General features: G+C 37.0%; 1 long non-coding RNA gene across 2 annotated transcripts in view; it reads left to right on the top strand.

Annotated features, from left to right (window-relative positions):
• LOC147917098 (uncharacterized) overlaps positions 1 to 4,192 on the top strand; it is a 94,404-nt gene extending 90,212 nt beyond the window's left edge. For both annotated transcript variants that reach the window (XR_015552370.1, XR_015552369.1), the window contains one exon: positions 4,058 to 4,192. This is a non-coding gene — a long non-coding RNA (uncharacterized LOC147917098). The remainder of the gene's footprint in view (positions 1 to 4,057) is intronic.
• Positions 4,193 to 27,563: the final 23,371 nt, after the last annotated feature.

Raw genomic sequence — 27,563 nt, 5'->3', positions numbered from 1 at the left:
ACTGATAAAACACATAGAGGCAGCATTGCTCTGGCTGAAGAAGGCTGAAGGAGCCTGGAATACTTTTCACCTTCCCCCTTTTCCAGGAGCTCAAAATTGCCTAGGAGCACAGTAGAAAAACCCCAGAACAGGATGACTACTGAAGGCCCGTTTCTAATCTAATTTCTTCAAAGATTAGTTTTCCAAAATTTTATGGGGGTATGGAAGGGGAAATGCTTAATTTTGCTCTCATAAAGCATAAAATCTAGCAGCAAACTTTTATAGACTACAGTGCAAATGGTATAATAAGTTCATTGTCCCATAGTGTCTGCTACATAATTGTGTTCATTCCCTTTGTGTATTTTACTAATGAGAGTATAATTGTCAGTGCTAATAATACATATAATCTCATTACTGTCACTCCTATTAGTATGCTTTCACTTCAGCCTATATATACACAGCGTGTTCTACTTTCCCTCTCATTGAAATACATAAATATTTCTCTTTTCCAGCATCCAGATTTCAGTCCAATTTCTGACAGTTACCATGGCTAATCATTGAGACGATGCTGTCTGCCTTGTGTTTAATATGTTTAATCTACCATTGTGACACAATGCCAGGAAGTCAGCATTGCATTGGTGTTGAATTTCCATGACCACATCCTTGCCTTCCTACTAGTATGGTTGAGACTTTTATTTGGAGTAGAAACTAATTTAGACATGCAAATGACTGCATTCCTGTCAGTGACTATGTTTGGAGAACTGTAAGATTAGACACAATTATATCATGCCTCAATTTTGTCATCTGTCAAAGCACAGATTTGGCCTTTGTTATTCTCCTGGATGCCTTCTACTTCTAATAATTCTTATTATCTGTACAAGATGCAAATCAGGAAAACTTATCATAAACTTCTTTGTAACTTATTTTCTCAAAGTATTATATGAGCAGAGTTTTAAAAGTCAAACAGTATTAATAGACTTACAAGAAGTATCCCTCCCTAGAGGCAATGACTCTTAACTAGCCCTTCTGAAATTTACAAATCTTTGTATTTCTATATAAATTACTATCTTTAAATTTATGCATTTTAGGCATCATCTCTTGACTTTCTGTTTGGTAGATGAGAATGTACCTCTCTCCCACCACCATTTTGTTTCCCTTTCCCCAGACTCCAATTATATTTATATTGTAATTTTCATTAAATAGAGACTCTGCTATGCATAGTGGAGTGTTCTCAGTTCTTCCTTTATGGTCTTAGAATCTTACTTTCTTAAGTCCGTTTAGTCAATTATCTCTTTCCAGTCTCTCTACTTTCCAGTTTCCAAAATATTACGGAATTACATATATTTAAAAAATATTCTCATGATAGTTTTTAGTGTATTTTGGTGAGAGAGTGAAATTAGATATACACGTTCAATATGCCATCTTAACATGGAAACTCCCTACATTTCCTTTTTAATCCATATTACCAAAACACAGATCAGTCATTATGTATTGTTGATCATACCTTTTAAATGCCTCTCAAATCCATCGTCTCTTCCTCACCCCTCTGCTGGCCTCATAGTTTTTTTTTTTCCCTCCTAGAAAGTTACAAAAAACCTCTTCAAGGTATGAGGGCATGGGGAATGTTTACCTCTTTCTAGGCTCAGAGATCTGGACATTGTACTATTTAGTTTCATCCAAATACAAGTGAAACAAGGCACCATCCTGTCTGGGGTAGGTAGGGTATATGAGTGTCCTGGGTATCATTCATGTAGAGTAAATTACATCAAAGGTGAACTAGATCATACATGTACTACTGCTAGACGATCAATGAATTCTATGCTGACTATAGTCAAAGGCATCCTTTAAGGATGCCAATGAGAAGGACAATTCCTCATCTGAAATCTGACATCCTCAAGAAAGCTGCCATTAAGTTAAGAAAGAGAATCTTTGGAGTAAAAATACAGTGAAACAAGAATTTGAGAAAATCTTGAAAAGAAAGGTGGATGTGTTTACTGCCACATTTAAGTGACTGGAAGCAGATAGATGAAAAACCTAAAAGGTTTTAAGAAAGTTGTGTTAACCAAACAAAATGTACCTAGTCTAAACTAAACTTATGACTTTTCAAGAATTAAAACAACCATGAGCTCCCACCATTCCATATAGGCAGGAAATAAAATGAATAAGATTTGTGGTCTGCAAGAAGGGCACGCTTCTTTGTGTTTTTAGTTCTTGGTTAACAAAAGGATCCATGATTGGATTTGATAAGGAAAATACAATGCCACATCACCCAGAGATCCTGGATGTTCAACTCAGTGCAGTAACTGGATGGGATTTTAGGTTGCCTCCATGAGGAAGGGGTGACTGTGCTGAGCGGTTAAAGGGAATAAAGGGATATTTCGGGATGAGAAGGTCAAACTGTGGTGGCGATATTTACTGCTCTCTGAATATCCATGTGCTCTCCCAATTTTCCAGCTGCTTTTCAATTAAGTGGAACTATATAAATAGTTCTGGGAGTAAACATGAGCTGTGTCACTTCTGGGTTGAAGCATTTAAGAACTAGTATGTGATCCTTCTTCTCTTCCTTCTCTTGTCAAGTCATTTGTGGAGGAATGAAGACAGAATGAATTCTTGAGTCACTACATGGAGGAGAGCTGCCCTAAAGAATCACCCAGATGTGCACTTTTGAATAAGCAAGAAAAGAACTTTCAGGGGTTAAGCAATTAGGATTTGAGTGTTGCTTATTATTGCAATATGGCTTAGCTTATCCTTACTGATAATGAAGTATATTTTTGCTTGATATAAGTAAGATTATATAGCAGTCAGAGATATCCAAAAAATGGCACAGAGAGTAGTAAGTTTCCCATCACTGGAGATATTTAATCAGGAAAGATAAATAATAGTCTTAGAAATGGGCATCCCCTCATCATATGAAGGACTGAATTAAAGACCTTCGAATTTTCTCATTTTAAGATCTTTTGTAACCCCATCCTTCTACTAGAATAACCATTCAAAGCTCAAGTTCTTCTAAATGTTTGTCATCTTAATTTGATTATATTAATTCTAAAAAAGAAAATAATTTCCAAAGATAGATATAGACTTTATAAGAGTCTTTCATTTGCAGTGTGTGAAGAGTTAAGGCAGAGTTTCTGAAATAGGTATTTAAAGACAAGAGAAACACTTGATAGTAAAGAGAAGAGAGAATAGAAGTAGTATGGAGGGTGTAGTAATCCTGAAGGAACAATCAAGGAAGTCAAACAGATTAAAGTAGGTAGATGGGAGAGAAAGTGACAGGAAGAGTGGAGGAATGATGTGAGCTTGGAAAGTTGGGTAGATTGTTTACTCAAAGATATTAAGAAAAAGGGAGAAGATGGAATTGAATTAATGAATAGGAGAACATCATCATAGGCTGTTCAATGGAATAGCAAATGAGCCCATATTGTGCCTAAGAAATGTTAATCTAAGTTGCTTGAAAATTGCTTGGAACAGGAGATAAACAAAAGAAAAAGAGTTCAACTTAGATGCTATGCTGTTGTATGCATTTTTTTTTTTTTTTTTTTGCTGAGGAAAATTTGCCCTGAATTAACATCTGTTGCCAATCTTCCTCTTTTCACTTGAGAAAGATTTTCCCTGAGCTAACATCTGTGCCAATCTTCCTCTATTTTGTATGTGGGTTGCCGCCACAGCATGGCCACTGACAAGTGGTATAGGTCCATGCCCAGGAACCAAACCCAGGCCGCTGAAGAGGAGTGTGCCGAATGTAACCACTAGGCCACAGGGCCAGTCCTGTTATATGCACTTTAATGATGGAATATTTGAGAAGCACTAAAAGGTGGAAATCCAGAATCCTGAAAGTAATTCTTAACACTCCTCTTACATCAACCTATAAACTTCTCCTATCACTCTTTTCTTTTACTTACTAAATATCTCTCCTGAGTTCATTCATTTCCCTCTAAATCCACCATGAAAAATGTGGTCCAGTTGAAAATCATTTCCAGCCTGAATGAACCAACTATGCTCCTAACAGGTCTTCCTGAAATTATCTTCATAATTTATTTGAGATTGTTTAGTATGCTTATGGCTTGCTTCCTCCTTCTAGAATGAAAGCTCCTTGAGGACAGAAACTCTGTTTTTCTTCATCACTATTGTACTACCATCACCCAGAGCCAGTTCCTGGGACATGGTGAGTGCTCAATAATTATCTGTTGACTGAAAGACTGATTTAAATATTATTTCTAAGATACCTCTCTGTATGACCAAGTCACAACTGACTGTCACAGTAGGAGACACCAAGTCACCAAATATGGAGCACACATGTCTTCTGTCACTGTTAACATCAAAGAATCCTCAATCTCCATTGGCCAGAATCCCCTTAAGTGATTTTTCTATATCCTCAAGGAGACAGAAGACAATAACTCAAGATTGGGAGCTGAAATGACTTTGTAAGTATCTTGGGAGCAGTGTTTTCAGAAGTCTTGAAGCCTCCAAAGGGAATATGGAGAGAAGACTAGTTGCTCAAAAGCTGCAGATAATCGACAGTGTGAAAAGAGTGGGCATTTCAGCTTCTCTCCTCCTTGAGCTCCCTCTTCTGATAGCACTCTGAAATTATCAGGCCATGAGTGTCAAAGCAGTCATTCCATAAATTGTAAATCCAATTTTAAGAAATGGAAAAATTTCTGCACTACCTCTTTAAAGGTGAAGAAATAGCTATTAATGGAAAAAAAAAAATACTTAGGGTGGACTGCTACAAAATCAATGGTCTAAACTTGCTTCATAACTTTATCTGAAATACCAGAAACTGGGAAAACCAGAGATCTGTCCCCTTTAAAGAATTTCTGCAAGATCTCTTATCATGTTGATTTCAATTTATAACTTAAGGAGGCAGCATTGAGTTGTACACAGCTAGTGAACTCTGATTACACATTAGGGTCACCTGGGGAGTTTTAAAAACTTCATATTTTTGTCAAAATGCATTGAATTGGGTACTAAAGATTTGTGAATTTCACAGTATGTAAATTTTATGTTAGAAAAAGAACTGCAAACAAATATTGAAACTCTAATTAGTAGATTCTCTTTTCATAGTGATATGGTAGTCAGCAATCCTGAAACTACTTTCAGTGTCCTCTAGCCTTGAGCAAATATATACATATATGTACCTGGTGATATTGGATTGGATTTTGAAGTATTGGTATTAACTCATATTTTTTAATATAAATAGGTAGATTGATATATATATATATATATCATATATATGTATATATGTAAATATAAATAAGTATACATATACATGGATACACACACACATATATATTTCCCAGTCCTTTCCACAGAAATAGCCTAAAAACAATAACAGACAAGTAGCAATAACCCCTGGAACCCATATCTTCATTTCACAATATTCTCCACTTGGTGGAATTAGGGATTCATGAAGACATGTTTGATTCCAGCGCTAGGGCAGGGAAGACATAAGACTCGTTGTTTTACCAAAATGGTTAAGGCATGGGGATATGTCAAAAGGATATGGAAGGCAGCTTGAAGAAGCTCACACTAGCCAAATCAGGGATGATACTAAAAAACAAAACTAAATAAACACAAAACTATTGATTACATAAGAATGTCAGCTTATAAATAAATCAAGGAGGAATAATAGAGGAAGAAAAACATCATTTTACAACAACCAACTTGATAATAGATTCAGGCAGGAATGATCAATGGATATATACCCACTGGGTGAAAAGTTGGGGAAAGGGGCAGAGGGGAAAGGTATTTGTATATTATCACCTCATACAGAGAGACTATCACCCCACACAACTGCCATGGAGCCTCAAATTGGCTCAGTTCTTGATAGAATTAAAGTGATTATTTACTCTATATGACCAGTACTGATAAGATAAATCCTTTCTGGAAGAAATCTTCATCTAGAGCTTCTACAATTGTTTTTGATAGATGGAGAAACATTTAATCAAAAATTAACATGCATGCCAATATATTAAAAAAATAAAATTAGATAAAATGATGGAGAATTTAACCAAGGGAATTGGAATAAAAAAACAAATTGAAATTCTAGAATCGAAAAATATATCTCAAATTAATATTTCAATAGATAGCAGCAGATTAGACATTGATGAGGCATGATCTATGGACTAGAATAAAGTCAATAGCAAATGTCTAAATAGAAGAACAGAGAAACAAAATATGAAAAATACAGAAAAGATCATAAGAGACATGAGGGACAAGGAGGAAATGACTAACATGTTTAAGTGGAGAGGAGAGAGAGAATGGGACACAAGTAATGTTTGAAGATATAATGGCTGAGAATTTTCCAAAACCTATAAAAGATAAAAATCCACAAAATGAAGACATTCTAGAAAACCCAAGCAAGTTAAAATGCAAATAAAAACAAAGATAAATACATCATAGTTAAACTGCTGAAAATCTAAAACAAGGAGAAAATCTTAAAGACAGCCAGAGGAAAAAAGGACACACTACCTTCAAAGGATGAACTATATGCTGAGAGCTGACTTCTCAAAAGAAACAACAGAGTGGGGTCGGCCCAGTGGTGCAGCGGTTAAGTGCGCGCTCTACTCCAGCAGCCCGGAGTTTGCAGGTTCGGATCCCGGGCATGCACCGATGCACTGCTTGTCAAGCTGTGCTGTGGCAGCGTCCCATATAAAGTAGAGGAAGATGGGCACAGATGTTAGCCCAGGGCCAATCTTCCTCAGCAAAAAAGAGGAGGATTAGCATCAGATGTTAGCTCAGGGCTGATCTTCCTCACAAAAAAAAAAAAGAAACAATAGAATAAAGAAGATATCAAATGGCTGAAGTACTGAAAGATAAATTCCACCCTATAATTCCACACCTGACAGAAATATACCTCAAAAATGAAAAAAAAAAATTTTTCAAACAATAAAAACAAAAAATTCACTATCACACTTTCACTAAAAGTTATACTAAAATTAGTTGCTCAAGCCAAAGATAAAATGATCCCCTATAAAAACACATAGTTCCAGGAAATATGCAAGAGTAGAAAAAAGTGAAATATGTGGGTGAATATGAATGAAAATTGACTGTGCAAAACAATAATTGTAATGCCTTGTAGAGTTTCATATATATGTATAATTAAACAGCATGCCATCAATAATCCAAAAGTTGAGAGCAGAACAAATAAAGTCAATAAGTGCAAAGCATTTTCTGTTAATGAGAACATGGTAAAAGTATTAATTTGTGTTATATTGTGATAAATAAATAATCCATATGGAAATCTCTAGAGTAGCAAGTTAATAAGAGGGAAAATGGAACATGAAGAACATTTGATTAGTCCGGAAGAAGGTAAGAAGGAAAAGTTAAAGCACATAAGACGAGTGGGTCAAATAAAAAACAAATAGTAATTTGGTACATGTAAACTCAACGATATGAATAATTAAATTACCTATAAATGGACTAAATATTTGAAGTAAAAATAATATGGTCAAGTTGGATTAAAAAATCAAACAATATGCTGCTGAAAAGAGTCACATTTAATATGACAAGGGAATCAAACAATATCACTACAAAAAATCAATTAAACAGAAAAGAGGACAGTAGTGGAGGAAATGAAAGACAAAAAATGCTGTAAGACATAAAAAACAAAAAACAATTGGCAAAAATGTTTCTTTATCAGTAATTACTTTAAATGTAAATGGATTAAGTGCCTCAATCAGAAAACATAGATTGGCAAAATAAACTTTTTAAAAAAAGATTCAACTATATGCTGTCTACAAGAAACTTATTTTAGATCTAAGGACATACATAGGTTGAAAGTGAAAGGATGGAGAAACATATTCCATGTGAGTAGTACCAAAAGAGAGCAGAGGTGGCTATAGTAATATCAGACAACATAGACATTAAATACCAAACTGTTATGAGATCAAAGAAGGAAATTATATAATGATTAAAAGATCAATTCACTGAGAAGATATAACAATTATAAATATATATGCACCAAACGTCAGCAATCCAAAACATATGAGTCAAACATTAACTGACTTGAAGGGAGAAATAGACATCTCTACAACAAAAGTAGGAGACTTCAATAACTCACTTTCAGTAATGGATAGAACAACCAGACATAAGATCAATAAGGAAAAAGAAGACTTGAAAAATACCATATATTAATGCACTAAACAAACATATAGAGAATGCTCAACCCAACAACAGCAGGCTACACATTTTCCTCAAGTGCACATGGAACATTATCCAGGAAAGACCGTATCTTAGGACACAAAACAACTTTTTAATAAATTTAAAAATATTGAAATCATACAAAGTATCTCGTTTTAATCACAATGGATTGAAACTAGAAATCAATGGCAGAAAAAAAACTAAAAATTCACAAATATGTGGAAATTAAACAACACACTCTTTAAACAACCAATGGGTCAAAGAATCATATGAGAAATTGGAAAGTACCTCGAGACAAAAGAAAATAAAAACACAACATGCCAAAACTTATAGAATGCAGCAAAGGCAGTGCTAAGGGGGGAAATTTAAAGCTGTAAATGCTTACATTAAAAAAGAAAAAGGTCTCAAATCAACAACCTAACTTTACACCTTAAGGAACTAGAAAAATAAGAACAAACTAAGCCCAGCTGGAAGAAGGAAGGAAATAATAAACATCTAGGGCTGAGGTAAATGAAACATAGATTAGAAAAACAATAGAGAAAATCAACAAAGACAAAAAGTTGGTTCTTTAAAAAGATCAACAAAAATTTACAAATTTTAACTAGATTGACTAAGAATATAAGAGAAAACTCAAATAACTAAAATCAGAAATGAAAGAGAAGACATTGCTACTGATTTTGCAGAAACAAAAAGATTATAAAAGAGTGCTATGAACAACTGCATGCCAACAAATTGGATAACCTAGATGAAACAGACAAATTCCTGGCAACACACAACCTACCAAGACTGATTCATGAAGAAATAAAAAATCTGAATAGACTGACCTATAACTAGTAAGGACATTGAATCAGTAATCAAACACCTCCCAACAAAGAAAAGCTCTGGACCAGATGGCTTCAACTGGTAAATTCTACCAAACATTTAAAGAACTAACACTAATCCTTTTCAACCTCTTCTAGAACACTGAAGAGGAGACAACACTTCCAAACTCATTCTACGAGGCCAGCATTACCCTGATACCAAAGGGAGACAAAAATACTGCAAGAAAAGAAAGCTGTAAATCAATATCCCTCATGAATATTCATATAAAAATCCTCACAAAATACTAGCAAATCAAATTCAACAGCATAAAGGATTATGCACAATGATCAAGTGGGAATGCAAGGGTGGTTCAATATATGAAATTCAATCAAATACAACATATTAACAGAATGAAGGGGAAAAAATCACATGATCAACACAATTGAAGTAGAAAAAGCATTTTACAAAATTCAACACCCTTTCATGATAAAAACACTCAATAAACTAGGAATAGAAGGGAACTACTTCAACATAATAAAAGCCCATGGATGAAAAACCCACAGCTAACATCACATTCATTGGTGAGAGACTGAAAGCTTTTCCCCTAAGATCTGGAACAAGAAAAGGAAACTTGTTTTACCACTTCTATTCAGCATATTACTAGAAGCTGTAACCAGAACAATTAGGTAATAAAAATAAATAAAAGACATTTAAATCAGAAAGAAGTGACATTATCTCTGTTTGCAGATGACATAATCTTATATATAGAAAACCCTAACAATTCCACACACACAAAAGAAAAACTGTTACAACTAATAAATGAACTCAGCAAATGCAAAGTTGCAGGATGCAAAATCAATGCACAAAAATCAGATGCATTTCTATATACTAACAATGAACAATCCAGAAAAGAAATTAAGAAAACAATTTCACTTAGAATAGCATAAAAAAAAAAAATACTTAGGAATAAACTTAACCATGGCAATGAAATACTTGTACACTTAAAACTACAAAATGTTGTTGAAAGAAATTAAAGAAGACACGAATAAATGGAAAGATATCCTTGATTCATGGATTGGGAGACTTAATGTCAATATTACCTAAGTATTCAGTACCTTGAAAACATTATGCTAAGTGAAATAAGCCATCACAAAAGGACAAATATTGTATGACTCCACTTACATAAGTACCTAGAGTAGTCAAATTCATAGAGACAGAAAGTAGAATTGTAGTTGCTAGAGGCTGGGGTGGGGACAATGGGGAGTTAGTGTTTAATATGTTTCAATCAGGGAAAACGAAAAAGTTCTGGAGATGGACGGTGGTGATGGTTGCACAATAACATGAATGTACTTAATGCTACTGAACTGTATGCTTAAAAGTGGCAAAAATGGTAACTTTTATGTTATACATATTTTACCACTGTATGTATAATATATCTGTATATTTTAGCACTGTGTGTATATATATATATATGATATATATCATATGATAACCAAAATTAAAACCAGAATAGCCACACTATTATTAGATAAAGCAGATTTTAAGGCAAAGAAATCATAAAAATAAAGAAGGATGTTTCATTATGATAGAGGGGTCAATCCATCAGGAAGTTATCTTAATTCTAAATCTTTATGTACCCAATAACATAGCTTCAAAATATATAAAGCAAAAAGTGACAGAACTTAAAGCAGAAATATCCACATTCATAATCACAGTGGAAGACTAACATATGTCTTTCAATGGCTGATAGAACTAGCAAATAAAAAAATAAATAGTATAGAAAATCTGAAAAACATGATTGAAAAATTGACCAAATTGGCAGAGAACATCACACTCAACAACAATAGAATACACATTAATTTCAAGCGCACATAAAATATTTACCAAAATTGGTCACATGCTGGGTCACAAAGCAAGCCTCAGATAATATCAAAGGATTGTTATTTGTCAGAGTATTTCCTCTAACCACAGTGAAATTAAGCTAGAAATTAATAAGAAAAATATAACTAGAAAACCTCCAACTGCTTGGCAATTAAGCAATGTACTTGAAAACAACCCATAGATTAAAGAAATAAAATGAAGTTTGGAAAATGTTTTCCCTTGAACAATAATAAAACAAGACATATAAAAACATCAGGAATGCAGCTAATGGGAGCATAGAAGTGCATTATTAGAATATATTAGAATACATATATTAGAATAGAAAAATGCTCCTCCCCACCCCCCCAAAAACAAAAAATGAGCCAAGCTTCAATCTCAAGAAGCTAGAGGTAAAAAAGCAAATCAAATATTCCATTGATTATTGTCCTAATATGTTTCTGCTGCTATAATAAATTACTGACTGGTTAGCTCATAGACAACAGAAATTTACTTCCCACAGTTCTAGAGGCTGAGAAGTCCAAGATCATGGTGCCTGCAGATTTGGTGTCTGGTGAGATGTTCCTGGTTCATAGATGGCTGTGTTTTCACCGTGTCCTCACAAGGTGGAAGGAACTAGGGAGTCTCAGGCCTCTTTTAAAAGGGCACTGATCCCATTCACGAGGTGTCTGCTCTCGTGACCTAATCACCTCCCAAAGGCCTCAACTCCTAATACCATCACCTAGGGGTTAGGATTTCAACATATGAATTTTGGGGGTACACACTCAGACCATGGTAATTATTATTTACAAAGATAAAAGGTGCCTTTACAATGGAGAGATCTGGTAGACACCACCTGAACCAAATGACAATAGCTAGTATCACCACTAATAGAACAAACCAATATGTATGACTCCTGATGCAATACAGTGGAAAGTATATAACATCACCAAATCTCATTATTGCCAAAAATCTTTGATCTAAATCTAAAAATGAGGAAACAACTCCAGATGGTAGGAGATTCTACTAGAAAGCTAGCTTGGATTCTTTAAAGTATTTGAGTCACAAAAATTTTGTTTTTTTAAGGGAGTGCAATATTCTAGATCAGAGTCAGCAAACTTCTTTCTGTGGAAGGCTAGATAGTAAATATTTTAGGCTTTGCCATATGGTCTCTGTTGCAGCTACTCAATTTTGCCCTTGCAGCCCTGAATGCATTCATGGACAATACATTAAACATATGAGTGTAGCCAGGTCCCATCAAAACTTTATTTGTGAACACTAAAATTTGAATTTTATATAATTCAAAGTACATTGTATTTTTAAAAAATTTTTTTCCACTATTACAAAATGTAAAAACTGTTGTTAGCTTGCAAGTCACACAAAACCAAGCAGTAGGCCAGATTTGGGCTATAGTTTTCTAACCTGTATTCTCGGTTAAAGGAGACTAAAGGGGTGTAAAAATCAAATGCAATGTGTGATCCTTGATTGGATTCAGAATTAAACAAAAAAGAAAAAAATCAATAAATTATATTTTTGAAACAAGTGTAAAAATTTGAATGTGGACAATATGTAATATACAAAAGAACCATATTATTTTATCAGTGTTAGATATCTAGGGTGTAAAAATGATATTGTGGTTACAAAGCAGGATATCCTTGTTCTAGGTAAGTGCATGCTGAAGATTTAAGAGTAAAGTGATATGATATCTACCACTTACTTCCAAATGGACTAGGGAAATAAAAGAGGAAAATAAGTATGTATATGTGTGTGTATATATGTGTGTGTATGCATATGTGAGAAAAAGGATGATGGAAGGGAGCAAGGAATGGAGATAAGCCAATGAGGCAAAATATTAATAATTAATAGCTTTAGGTGAAGGGAAAGGTGCTTACTGTACTATTATTTCAAATTTACTGTGAGTTTGAAATTTTCAGAATAAAAAATTAAGGAAAAATAAAATTTAAAAAATATCATTTCCAGACCCCACCCCAGAATTCTAGATCAACTGGCCTGTTGTGAGGCCCCAGGCATCGGTACTTTTAACAGGATCCAATATGCAGCTTGGGTTGAGAACTGCTAATGTAAGAAAAAGAAATGGTGTTTTAGGGTCAGAGAGATTAAAGTTTTCTGTGCCACTCACCTTCCACAACCTCTTTCAAGTTATTTACTTCACTAAAGCTTAGTTTCCCGGCCTATAGTATATGAATACTACTACCAATGGCATAGAGTTGTTGTCATTATTAAATTAGTTAATGACTGAAGAGCACAAGACCAGCATAAGACACATTGCCTCGACTTATTTGAGTAGGTTGTTGAGAAGACCGGATATGAAACAAAGTGAGCAATGGACCTAGAGAAATGCAACAACCGAGGATGAGCTACAACTCGAGCTACAACAAGGAAGGATGATCTGGCAACACAAGACAGTAACAATACCTGTCGTCAGTGCATTGTAGCAGCAGTTAGAGCTGCCAGTAACCAAATGGATGTTTCCTAAAGTTTAAGGCCATTGCATTTTTTTTTGGCCTTGTCTACTTAGCGTATGTACTATTAATTATCTATTACTTTTCTTTAATTTGTATTTTTAAAAGTTTTTCTCTTCTTGGTATGCGCTGTAGTTTTATCCACATACAGATTAAAATGTATAATGCTTAAAATTAAAAATATTCAATGTATCTATACAAATCTCACAAACTCTAGCAATGTATGTGCAATACTTTGTGAAACTCGGTTATTTGTATCCTGTTAAGAAACTGGAAAAAACAAATAAACAAACCAAAACAAATCTTTTAACGGTGTGAGTAAAAGGAAACCAAGTTTGAAAATGACAGATGTCACATTCCTCCAAAATTGCTGACAACAGAGTTAGAGGGTATGGAGGGAGGAACAGCATGCAGAGCTGGCCAACATTCATTGAGTGACTATACTGTAACAGGCTCTATATTAATTTTATAAACAATGTTAAATTTAACTTTACAAACACTATTTCATTTAATGCTCATAGCTTCCCCAGGAAGTAATTATTTCCATATCACAGATGTGAAAACTGAGGCTTAGAAAAGGTAAGGGATGTCCCTGAGGTCACATGGATGGTACACAGAAGTAGGATTTGATCTATTTGTTGATATAACTTACGGGCTCAAGCTATTGGTCACCATGATCTGTTACTTCCCACAGTATGAAATCTCAAGTCCTTTTCACTCACAATGAGTCAGTCTTCTGGGTAGCAGCTAGTCTGTAAAACTACATTTTTGAATTGTCATCATTAAGATCATAGATTACTCTTTTATAAGTGATAGAAATGTGCTCCAAGGCAGAAGATGAGACAGTCAGGCCACAAGCATGGCGATTAATCTACGAGAAAACACCTCATTGCTGTAGTCCTGGAGGAAAGAGTCAACCAGCTTAAACCAGTGATTAGAGGCTCCTCCTTCAGGTTTATACAAATAGACAAACAACATTAGGTTTTATAATATCAAATATTCATTCATTCATTCATCCCCTCCTTCATCTACTTTTACATATATTTTTTTATTCATCCATTCATTTATCTATTCACATGTTTATCTATTTATTCAATAATCCATTAATTCTTCCAACCCTTCATTCAATCTTTTGGTCAAAAAAAATATTTATTGAATCCTTGCTATGTGCCAGGTACATTTCTAGAAGCTGAGATGCAGAATTAAACAAAGCAGACCATTATCTCTGCTTTCGTGGAGCTTACCTCCACAGGGAAAGATAATAAACAACAATAACAACAACAAAAAAAATACGTAAGATATATAGCAAAATAACTAGTGATTCGTGTTAAGGAGAAAGAACAAAAAAGGAAGTGGAATAGCAAATGTTAGGCAGGATGAAGGTGGTAAAAGTGTAGACAAATGGCCAGAGAAGCCTTACCAAAAAGGTCACTTTTGAGGTGACTTTTAAATCAAAGACTACGGGGAGCAAGGGAGGCAAATAAAAAATATTCACATGTATATACATGCACCTCCACACATATATGCCTACACACATGCATATATAAGTGTGTATACATACGTATGTATGTAGGTATGTGTGTGTATACAAATATGTCAGTGTAGCCCCTCCTTCATTGAGAATGTGTAGCTACTAAAAAAACAAAATCAGCTGAATTAAACAGTGCTCAGTGACATTGTTGATTTTATTTGGGGACAGATTGAGGACTATTAAGAGTCTGTGGACTGGCACTGACCACACTTCAAGCAGCACTGACTTAAGGCATTGGAGGTTCAAGTCAAGTTTTTGAGTTTTGTAAAAATAATTGCAGGGTTTGGGGCAGAAGAGTGACATGATCTAATTTATCTCTTAAAAATTTCACTTTACTTCAAAGATTTGGGTTTCCTGAGATGCAAAGAGAGTCTTCATGCCATCACCATCTCTTCCTGGAATTTCATATTAACTGGAGACACTTCCTCTATACTCACGGGACACAGGACCCTGAACAAGGTGTCATATTTCAAAGCCTTGCTTGCTGATGGATAGACAAGTCTGGTTAAGAAACTGAAAAATAATTGAACCAGCTCAAATTCCTGGCATCCGAATGTCACCTGGATTGAATCTTCTGCCTTTCCTGACGACACTATCCCTGCATCTCATTTCTATCTGCTCTGTTCTGTTAGCAAGGACCTGCATTCTAAACCAAGAGTGGGCGTCTCTGGCTTTGAAAAGCGGAGTTAATTACTTATATGAAGTGACTGAATTACCAGGGGAATGTATTTTTGATGGCGCTAATACTTCAGCTCTATTGTAACAGAGTTTTGTTGGTCCCTTGATGAGACACTATAACACACAAAAGGCAAATTGCGAGCCTTAGAAATATCAAAATGTCAGCCCACCAAAGCAGCTATGACACCTTAATGAGCTGTTTCGGGAAGCACATTGCTCTGGCAGTGCAATGGACTGCATTTTTATTCAACGTTTACTTCTTTGAGCTCCAATAGAGAGTTGACTAGTTTACAGTCCTTTTTGTACCTGAAAACAAAACAAAAACTTAGCACCGCTTTATTTGGTTTACCTCTATTCTTACTTTTATCCTCCAGCTAACCAACAGTAACAATGCTTCCCATAGAACTGTATCATGGCTACTTACCTGCCAGGAACACCTTGAATTCATCTGTTATCTTTGATAAGTATGGTCACCGAGGGACGCAGAGCCATTTCAAGTCCCTGTCCTTCCTGGTCCCCACCTCCTGGAAGTAGCTATCCATAAAAATCATTCCTTGCAGAAACTAACTGTATGAAGCTTCCCTGTATTTTAGAAGAAAAGGAAATGATCAGCTCCTTTCGGGTGGTCCATGGTAGACAGAATAATACCCCTCCTCTTCCTACCCCCTTCCCCTAATGTTTCTAGATCCTAATCCCTGGAACCTGAGAATATGTTACATTATATGGCAAAAGGGACTTTGTAGATGGAATTAAGGTTATGGACTGTAACTTACGGAGATTATCCTGAAATTATCCTGTAATCACATGGGCTCTTTAAAGTAGAAGAGAAAGGCAGAAAAGTCTGTGAAAGAGATGCAACAATGAAAGAAGAGGCAGGGGAGATTGGAAGTGTAAGAAGGACTTGACCCATCAATGCCAGCTTTGAGAAGAGAGGAGGGGGGCATGAGCCAATGCATCAGGGCAGCCTTTAGAAGCTGGGATCAACCCAGAGCTGCCAGCAAAGAAAGAGAGACCTCAGTTCATAACCACGAAGAACTGAATTCTACCAATGGCCTGAATGAGCAGGAAACAGATTCTCTCCCAGAACCTCCAAAAAAGACCACAGCCTTGTCTACACTTTTATTTTAGCCTCCTGACACCCATGTCAGACTTCTGACCTACAGAAGTATAAGATAATAAATCTGTGTTGCCTTAAGTCACTAAATTTGTAGTAATTTATAATTACAGCAACAGAAGACAAATTCATGGTCTATAAGAGTCAGATTCTTGGATAGAAAGCACTCCATCAAGTTTAGAAAGTATGGCAATGAAAAAGTAAGCAAGCACAATGGGGGTGCATTCTCTGCCCGTTTCCTTTTGCCAATTTAATTATTTCATTATACAGGTTTGGGAATGGGAGAGAGGGAGGGAGGAGATAACAAACAAGAGAGAGAGAATAATTTCTGTAAGTGTCTTGGTCTTGGGACATCAGCATTCCATTTAATGAGCACACACCCCAGAGGAAACCTGAGTCTGATGCTTTCCAGTGAGTCTCAGGCCCTATGTAACTCTCATAGTATGAGCATCTTGTTACACTGAGTGTGATGTAGAAGTGTGATCTTAGCATTTAACGAAACATGTTCTTCAGGGAAAAAATGGCCCTCAAGTACAAGCCAACTCCATCAACTGGCAGTCAACTCCATCAGCTGGCTCAGTTAAAGAAAATATGACTCATTCTAGTACTTACAGAAAAGCTTGCTGTTCTGAGCTACATAGTGCTTATACTGTTCTCTAATAGGGCACCTTGGTAAAGAACTTTAAAGGGTAATTGTCAAATAAATTTTTGCCTTAAAACTTCACCTTGAGTAAAAATGAGTCCTCTTTAAAGATAGAGGATGAAGTAGAACAGTGTCTCTTATTCACAGAAATCCTCAACAATGATCTTTAGTTTGAAAAAAAAATTCAATTAATTCTGGTAGTCAGAGTTAAATAGAGATACACTTTAGAGTTTCACCAGCTTTCAAGAGTGAATCTTGATCTGGAGATCCCCTTTCATATTTACCTACAGCCAACCTCTGACCCTCCAGGCCTGTAGGCTCCCAGGCCTGAGTGTAAATTGTTCTTACCTAGGACAGCCAGGAGCAGGTCTGTAACATCTCCCACACTTGCTTGATTGTCTGCTACTCTCTCAGGGACACTTTCCTAACGCCTGACCACACAGTTGCCTAAAATGGTCCCAGTAAGGTATGAGCTAATAAAGACTCAAAATGGCTATTTAACAGGAAAATTTCAAGGAATAAAAAGACTCTAAAATGCAAAGGAGTTTTCCTTTTCAACAGTGAAATCTCAGCCATTGCGACAAACAGGAGGAGATGTTTTAGAACACTCTACAAATCACAGCTTGTAATCATGATGTTTTGTTTTGAGGTACAAAACCATATTGATCACAGAAAAGATCTCAAAGACATTGAAAAGATGCTCTAATCCAATCCCTTTAATTTACTGCTCGGAAAACATAGGCTTGAAGACGTTCAGCAACATGTGTGTTAGTGGTTTTACCTGCAGCTCCCATCATTCCCTTGCATTCATTCATTCCTCAGTCATTCACTCAACAAATATTTAATGAGCATCTGCCAAGCACTGGTTTAGGCACTGGGGATTTAATCATGATGAAGTATGATATAGTGAGATTATTTTGGACTAGAAACCAGTCTTCTTATTCCCCCATGTTCTTCTTAACACGACTTTTAATTACCTCTGTACTTCTCCATTGAGTTGTTTGTATATCTAACTACATTTTTTCAAACATTCCCTTCCTAGGGGTCACAATTGAGATCCTCTCACCCAGAACTTTATGTCTTTGAACTAGTCTAATATTCATAACCTGGTATAAACATCTAAGTAACGCACATTAATGTCTAAGCATCAAACAAAAATCAACAAATTATTACAGAGTACTTACCACATAGAAGCATCAGTCCAAGAGCTCATGGTCATACAGCAAAGCATAAGGTGGAGTCCATTTCTTCAAAAACGTTAGAGTCTACTCAGGAGCACAAGATGAGTATCCTCAAAATGGAATACAAGAAGATAAAGGGACTGTTACATCCAGGCAAGAAAATGCAGGTCCTATGCTGGTTCAGAGAAGGTTTCCCAGAGAGGGTAGCATACGACCTTGATCTTCATAACCGTTAGAATAGGACTAGCCAGGAATGGATATGGAAGGAATTTCTGGAAAGGAAAATAGTATGAGAAAAATAAGTGGGGAAGTAAAAAAGCCTAAGATGCATTTGGGAATAATAAATGGATGGAATTGGCTCCATAAGGAACTGAGCTATGTTTTTTGGGAAAAAAACAAAAAAGTGTATAAAATTATTCAAATTTGAGTAGGGAAAGCTTTCCTAACTTGGAAGTGTTGGCTAGAAAGCAACCAAAGGAACTATTACCAGAATGGCAGGGTCAGAGTGCTAAGAGACCTTCCTACATTGTGAAGGTGTTAATTGCTCTATCACCACAAACGAGAGCTCTTGGTTTCATGACCTATCAAGGAGTCATTGCAGTCTCTATGGATTTAGAAATAGTTACTTTTGCCTTCTCTCCTTAGAAAAATGCCACACTCAATTTATTCAAAAATTATTTAACAAATTTTCTAAGATCCTGAGGATCATGGTCCTCAAATCAACAGGCCAACACAAGGGGCAGCCCAGACCTTTGAAAGTATGTACTTAAAGCTGACAAACATTAGAGTCTAGAATGGTGTTGAGCCTTGCATTGCTTCATTTGCCTTCTTTAAGCTTAACTACATGACTAATCTTATTGCTTTATCCCTATAGCAGAAGATGCTCTAGCTGAAAGTCTACTCTAAGCACCAAAGGTTTACTGTAAAAGTTAGCCTCTTATCATCTCCATCTATAGCTGGTCACCCCAAATGGTACTCTTGAAGTTAATCTTTTAGTTCTTACTTTTCATACCTTATTAGAAGAATAGTTAGGTCTTGATGAGGCAAAGATATATAAGTTGCTCAGGTTTCCATAAGATTGAGCACAATAGATTTTAACCATGAGATTGAGCATAATAGATTTTAGGATAACTTCTGGTCAACCTAGGAAAATGATTGGTTCTGAAAAAAGGGTCGTAATATTTTAAAAGATTGGGAATAGCTGTTTTAGTGCTTTCTCATTTGGTTCAATTTCTCTGGGTAAACCTAATTCAGAAATCATCCCCAAAGCAAGAGAGAATAACAAATCCTAATTCCCAAAGAAAAAGGTTTCCCAGCAATTTAGATTTCCTCCCCGAGTTGGGTGGGAAGCATTCCACCCAAGCTCCTCACAGGTAGGGCCAGCTTCATGGGCATGCACATGGCCCTGTGCTTAAGAGGATCCCTCACTTAGTTTAACATTCTACTGTCACTGTCTTGAAATTCTTAATAACTTTTTAATAAGGGGCCCTGATTTCATTTTTCACTGAGCCCCACAAATTATGCAGACTGTCAAGGAGATTGGGTGCCAGTCTTTACACTTTAGGTAATTATACTGAAGCAAAATGGCAGAGACTTGAGAGAACAGGATTCTCAACTCTGCTACTTATCAGTTGTGTAGTCCTGAACAAATCATTTGAGTTCTCAAATCATCAGTTTCCTTATCGGCAAAGTAGATGTCATAAAAGTAGCTGCCAGCACAAGATACATGTGACCATTGAACAAAATAATGAACATACCATGCTAAACACTATGCCTGACACCCTAGCAAGCATTCAATTAATGTGCCCCAACTAGGTAAATGTCAATAGTTCTGAAAAAAGCCATTAACGCTGGGTGAAGAAAATCTTTTCAGTGCAAAGATATGCCCGTGATAACCTATAATGGATGATCTGGAGCTAGGACTGGATGTCATCTGAGCAGAAATGCTTACCTGGGGCTTGTGCTGAAGCAGTCTTGGAAGGGGAGTGTGTGTGTGGGAGTGTGTGTGTGTGGTGTGTTCATGTGTGTGGGTATATGTGTGGGGGAGTGGTGGTGGGTTGTGATGGGCCTTTCTTGTTAATCCCTGAGAACAATATAGTGAAATATAAACTAAACTAAGTCAGTCATTTTCAAATTGTTCCCAACACAACATTACAGATTAATGGTCTGAAAAATGCCCACTTCAAATTCTTGACTTATATGCATAAAATACTAGCTTAATGTCTGAAACTGGAATTTCTCCATATACTGACTACTAAAAAAGTTCATCAAACCATGTATTACGTTTTTTAAAAAATCATCTTGGCATGTCTCCCTCTGATTCTTTATACTTAAGGGTTTGCCAAGGCAGGATTTTTTTTTTCCATTCAAAAATCTAGTAAATAGGGGTCTATCACTGAAACAACAAAGCAATCTTAATTATAGTTATTCAAACAAGGCCACTATAATTCTCCATTTATTACAATAAGGAAAATGCTCAGAAGACAATCAATGAATCATGTTTTTCTTTTAGAAAATGCTAGACAATTCACTAACATTTTCTAATACACTATTTGGAAGGCAGTTTCTGATTCAGGCTAATCAGACAATCTTCTAATGAAATTGCAGACAAGATTAAACTCCAAATTCCATACTTAGAAAACATTTGGGGTCAATGCATTTGAGTGCTGGTAGAATAGTACAGAAATTAGGCCTGTGGGATAAAGCAGCTGGCTCTACAACAGTTCAACAAGCCACACAAAACTGGAATTAAACAGTTCATGACTCTCTGTTGAACCACTTTTGCCTTTTATTCTCCGTCCAGTATAAGGAGGTCCTATAATCTGATTTGTCAGCATGGGCAAAAACAATAAGAGAAAACGAATTAGCAAAGATTAGAAATATACACCTATGGTCACACACATATAAACATATTTATAAGCATATAAACATATGGCTATTCTTCTCTAAAATATTAACTGGTACAGTTTTTTGATCTTGTACTGTCTTATGCCCAAGTGCCCTTCTCCCTTCAGCCAGGTAAGGCTAGCTTCACTACTCCTTGCTCCAAGGAAGGGAAGGATAAGCAGAGCAACAAAATCTCTCTTCCTGGCTTTGCCTTTCAAGAGTTTACATTTTGCAGGGAAAGGGAGAAGTCCTGGCAGAGACTATGGGTTTGGGAACATGCTTAATGAGTCAGAGCAAGGCTTCCAGCCTCCCACAGACAAATGATGCTTCTCCAGGTGGAGGGTGCTGGGAGAGAATGTACAAGGAAGAGGGGAGAGCCGAGAGCCAAAGTGTATCTGTGCCACCTAGGCTGAACCTCAGGGACAGAGGGAAATACTCCCAACATGGATAAGGGAATATTTTGTATATGTTATAACAGTATATTTTTCTGTGTTTATGGAAACCAAGGTCTAGGCATTAACAAGCCATTTTGGAGAATATGTAATGTCAGAGGCAATTTTTTGTAGCCTTCACACTAGACGGAGTGTCCTTGGATTTGGAGGACTGGGAGACAGAGAAAAGAAGGTAACTTAGACATGGAGGGGTCCCCAAGACAGTTCCTGCACTTTGTCTCCCAAGAATGAGTCTCATTTGTCTTTGACTAGCCCAGTCTAAGGACGACATAAACTCCATAAAGTTGGGTGTTTCTTTAGTTGAATAGTTGGACTGATAGGTGAATGAATCAATGAATTAGCTATTTTCAGTATTTTTTATTGTTTATAACAATTGGGAGATACTATACGGGTAGATAAAAGTCTGGAATTCTAGGTTAGTCCTGAGTTTAAATTGATAATCTTCTGCTAACAAATTACATAGGATCTTAGGTAAGTCATTTAATTATTTAGACTGTTTCCTCATCTCACACTACTCTTGTTGTGAGGATTATGTGAGAGAATATATTAAATGCACTGTGCCAGGCACATAAGTGCTTATTAATAAATGGTAGCTACCCATTGCGGTGATTGTAGTTAGTGTTCTTATCAAGATACTTTGGAATCAACAAAATTGCAAATTAGTCAGTTTAGTCAAGTCAGAGTAGAAGATACGGCTAAAAAAGGGGAAGTAGTTCAAATCACCAATCCTTTACCTAAAAGTTAAATTAGGCCCCAAATTCAATTTCTTGCAGCCTCATTTGTCCTGAGCTATGTGGCAGGAACAGAGGATGAATAAAGCCTGGGGTCTCTCCTCGGGAGTTCACATTGAGCTGGGAAGGTGAGACAACCACACAGAGCACTGAAATAACTTTGTGTGTGTCTGTGCCAAAGGCAGGGCAGTTAAAAATTAACAATAAGTGAACAAGGAGCTGAGAGGAAGAAGGAATCAGTGCGAGCTAGAGTGCTTGGGGAAGACTCAGGGAAGATGGCAGACATGAGTTCAGCCATAAATATATTGTAGACACTCTCAGTGTGGAGAAGAGGGGCAAGACTATGCATGGCAAGATTCTAGGACACTAGCTGACAAATAGAGTGAAGATAGGTGTCCCCCCATATCCTCATGGCACATACTATTTCCACGCAAGCAGGCTGACTTCCAGCTGCCAGCCCTTGTGATTCTGTGCCTGGGCACTTTCTCTGGCCATCGGTTCAGGCAGAAGTGCTAGAAGATTAATACTCACCACGCCCCTCAAGAAGTTCTCAGTTTATCCTAGTTGATGAATAAACAACCCAGCTCCCTCACCCCTCTGCCTCCCATGATGTCCCCAGGAGGATTAAGTTCTAGTTGCCGTCAGTGGTAAGTGTGCTATAGAATAAAACATGTTTTATTGGCTTCCTTCCCTGCTCTGTCTCACTTCTCCAATCCCGTAGGTTGTTACTTGGAATCATTTCCTAAATAAACTGCTTACACCTGAACCTTTGCATCTAGCCAAACCAAGAACGGGGAAGATGATGAAGTTCAGTTCAGTTCAGCATGGATTTCTTAAGCACTTTCTATGTGCCTGCACCAGGCTACCCACTGTGGATGCAGAGATGGGTCAGAGGCTATTCCTGACCTTCTGGTTGGAAATCTGAAGTGCACAGGAAATGAATTGTGTTGGGGTCAACTAGATTACAAGCTCCTTTTGGATGGGGATCATGATTTATCATTATAGTTCCCTCAGTAATTAGTACAATTCCCAGCAGATGGTAGGTGCTCATCTATTTATTGAGTTAAAAAGCATGATAATAACAATATAATGTATATAAAATGTTCTATACATCTTCACAGAGCTAAGTGCATTACAAAAATAATGTCATTTAATCTCCACTGAAACCCTACTAGATAGGATCATTGTGCCCATTGAATAGATTAAGAAATTGAGGCTCAGAGCAGCTTTATCATTAGCTAGTAGGTCACCAAGCTGGGGGTTGACACAATGCTACCTGATTCCACATTTTCTTTCCTCAATAACTATACCATCCTGGCCTTTTCTTCCTTGTAACCAGGTAAGCAGGTTGTAATTAGGGAGAAATGCAAGAAGACAAATCTGCCTTCATGTCACCAGGAGCTTGGCCTATGATGCAACAAAAATGTGGCCTCTAAGTTTCCTCAAACATTTTCTGGACTCTAACAGTCAGGATATTTGCTTCATTGGTTGTAACCCTAACTTTCCCGGGAGAGAGGCAGCCACAGGGAAAGGAAGCACTCATTGTTTTACAAGATGATAGAAAATTAGAACCCAGGACACTGTGTTGAGCATATGGTTCCATTATGGCAATTTACAGATGACAAAGAGGACCCAGAGAGGCCACGTGACGTGCCCAAGCTCAAGATTGTTCCTTCCCTGCCAGTCTCCTCCAAAAAGCCCAGGCAGGAAACTCCTTCAGGTGAGAAAAGCAGACGCCAGCACATTGGCCTTTAGTGGCTAAAACAAGGCAAGAGGTTGGAGAATTCGGTCTCATGCATCATCTTGGGTGGTGCTTCTCAAACTATCTAGAGGGAAGGGCCACTGGTTTTTCTTTAATTTCCAATCTACCGCAGACTGACACTTCTGTAAAATACAATAAATATGAATTACTAGATGTCACAGCCACACCAAATTGCTCTAAACATTTCTAAACACTTACTCTCAATTTCTATACTTGTCGTTGGCCAGTAACAGTTTGTGGTTTGGCACTGGCCTTCTGATCACATACACTTTGAGCAGTACAATATGGCAGGGGGGGGGGCAGGAAAGAGAGAGGGGGTACACATAAGACAGCATACAGTGCTGATCCAGGCTCAGTTGGCAAGAAGCTATTTGATGTGCCCCCTTTGGTCTTCAAATATAGTCCCTCTGTCAGCAATGCTTCCCTGTGCTACCTTTGACCCCCCCACCTCACTTGGGCCCTTAAACTGCATCTTGCATGTCCAGAACTCCTTTCTACAAGTCCCCCACACCTGCAACTCCCCTTACAATCCCTCAGCAAAATTTATCCTGTTGCCCATCTAAGCTAGGCCCTATTCTCTGCTAGAATGGAATACAGAGCAATCCCAGAGGTAAATTTCATATTCTGCAAACTACAAAACAATAGTTTCCAAAGTAGAGTGCTTACCTCATGTGGGGTGTGCAGAAGATCCACTGTAGGGTATGACAAGCAAATACAGCTTCCATTTATGTTGATCTTTTCTCTCATCTTTTTAAAATACTTTTGAGATATCATTTATAATGTACTTATCATTTCAGTAAAGTACATGTAATAAACAAACAAACATATGTTAAAGGTGCCAGCTCTTTTGTTTTCCAGACAGTGCTCAATGAAAAAAATTTATTTTTTTTTTTTTTTTTTTTTTACCTTTAACGTATTTAAAATTCATTGGAATCCCTTGTTTAAATTGTAGATTCCAAGGTCCCGGCAGATTCCGGTCATAGGGCCTGCAGTGGGGCCCTGGAATATGGATTTTTAAGAATCACCTCCCCCCATCCAAGTAATTTTGATATAATTGTTTGAGGAGCACCCTGAACCATCCTCTGCACATAAAACGTTAGGACGTTTTGTAAGAAGAAATTGATATAATTTTTGTGAGATTTTAGTTAATGATAATACATGAGTAAGAATAGAGTGCTGATATTCCTTTAACAGTGACATTTTAAAGTAATTAATTCCTACACTTGAAAACAAGGTCACTGTCTCTAAAACTCAATGCTCGTTAAGATTCTAAAAGTAGAAATTAAGGGAGAGAAAGTCATTTATTCTAGAAAATGCAAACATAAAGAGAACATGCTGTTCTTTTTGGATGAGTCCAAATGAATGTCATGTTGACCTGCAGAGAAACTGTTAAAACCCGCTACAAGTAAAGAATCTGAAGCATGTTTTGACAGACATGGAGCTCAGCTGACAGCAAACCAGGCCATTCTTGATAGTTCCAGGATTTGGAGAAGAGATTTCTTTTCCAGAATGGGCCTGTATTTGGAAGCCTCAGCTTTGGCAACGAAAGCTAGAGGCAAGCTAACAGGATTGAAATGACATCCTGAGAGTATGACAGAGGAGAATTCAGGCAGTGGCTAGTGAAAAGAAGGTCTAGAGAGGGATAACAGTGGTCAAGAAGGGATGTTTCTACAACAGACAGCAGGGATACAATCATTGGGCTGAAGTCGGGGAACACACGTGGACTTGTGATTGGACTGTTGGGAACAAGGCAGCTTCTCCATACTGAGCTCCTGAGATACAAGGGAGATTATCAAAGCAGGGACTCCAGGACAGCAAACAAAGGCTACAGATGGAACCTAGGTTACAAATGAGGCAGGATCTCAGTTGCTTGATTTGGAAATTCAATCAAGACGAAAAGAAGGTTAACTTGATGCAGTTGAACCAAGATCCCCTGAAACACTCTTTAGGAAAAGATGTATCCTATGTCCCATGATGGCCTAGGTTTCCCTATGGGAGTAAACTCCATTGTTTTTATCAAATATGTTTGTGCCAGACATAGTGCTGTGTGCTATATGCTAGTAGAATGTCAGAAAAGTCTTTGTCCCTGCCCTCTTGGAGCGTTTATTATAGTGGGGAAAGGTTTAATTAATAACACAAATAGATGTAAAATTTCAAATATTTATGTCCTAAAAAGTACTGCTGCAGAAGCGTGGATACAAGTGTGTGTGGTGGAAAGGGTTCTAACTGGGCAATTGATGGCTAAGATCTAAAGGTGAATAGGAGTAAGCTAGGTGAAGATGAGAAGAAAGAATATTCCAGGCAAAAGGAACAGCATATACAAAGGCCCTGGGGCAGGATGGAAGCTTGTGTGGCTGAATGTGGAGTGTAATAAGCCCAGTGAACAATGTGGCTGCAGAGACTAGTTATTGACCTTTATTCTAAGTGAAATGAGAAGACTTGGAAATGTTTTAAGCTAAGGCAAGGACAAGAGAGAATCTGAGATTTGAACGTGTCCCTCTGGATTTAGAGCTAAGAATAGTTTGCAGAGAGGTGCAGATGGATGAGACTAATCAGATGGCTGTTAGAGTAGCTCTGATGAGGGATGATGGTGGTTTGGACTAAGGAGGTGGCAATGAACATAAAAATTTAAGATAGAAGTGAAGGATAAACAGAGCTTGTCACAAGAAAGGAGGGATGTCACAGCAGAAAACTAGGCATGTTATTAAATGTTTGTCTCAATAACATTATTTTAGCCAAAACATATCCTTCGAATACAGTCTGGGCACATACATATAATAAACTAATAGACAAGTAGATAGATATTATCATGGGGCAGATCCTATCCCTGACTCAAAGTGTTGCTGGTTGCGTTATCCAAATATTTCAGAGCAACCCAAAAAATGCTTTGGCTGGAAAAAAATGAACTTTTAAACTTGTTACTGAAGAGTTGAAATTCTTAATAAAAAATTCTCGGAAGCCTGACGATTCTGTATTGCACTAAAGGAATTCTTTCATGCATTTACTGAGTGCCCTATAGTGGGCAAGGTACAGAGCAAGAGGTGGAAAGACAAAAATCAATCATGGATATCACATTGAAAAGGGAGGAGATGATGTAGAACAGATAAGGACTTGCCATGCTAGAAATCCATACAGGTTCAGCACGGGTCGTTTCTATTTGTCCTGAATTTTCCATGTGGATTATCTCCTTCATGAAAGTCAATGGCAATTCATCCTCATCCTGGCTTGGTGATTTCTCCCCCAGCTGACTGTCCTACTAGGCACCTGGTTGATCTTGAGCCCCTAAAGCACTGGTGATCAGGTTAGACATCCTGGGCATAAGCCCT

Source organism: Ceratotherium simum, chromosome 5, assembly GCF_057802395.1.
Source record: "Ceratotherium simum simum isolate JZ-2026a chromosome 5, ASM5780239v1, whole genome shotgun sequence".
Lineage (NCBI taxonomy): Eukaryota > Metazoa > Chordata > Mammalia > Perissodactyla > Rhinocerotidae > Ceratotherium > Ceratotherium simum.
The sequence above is the reverse complement of the archived record's forward strand: the minus strand, read 5'-3'. Positions and strand labels throughout refer to the sequence as shown.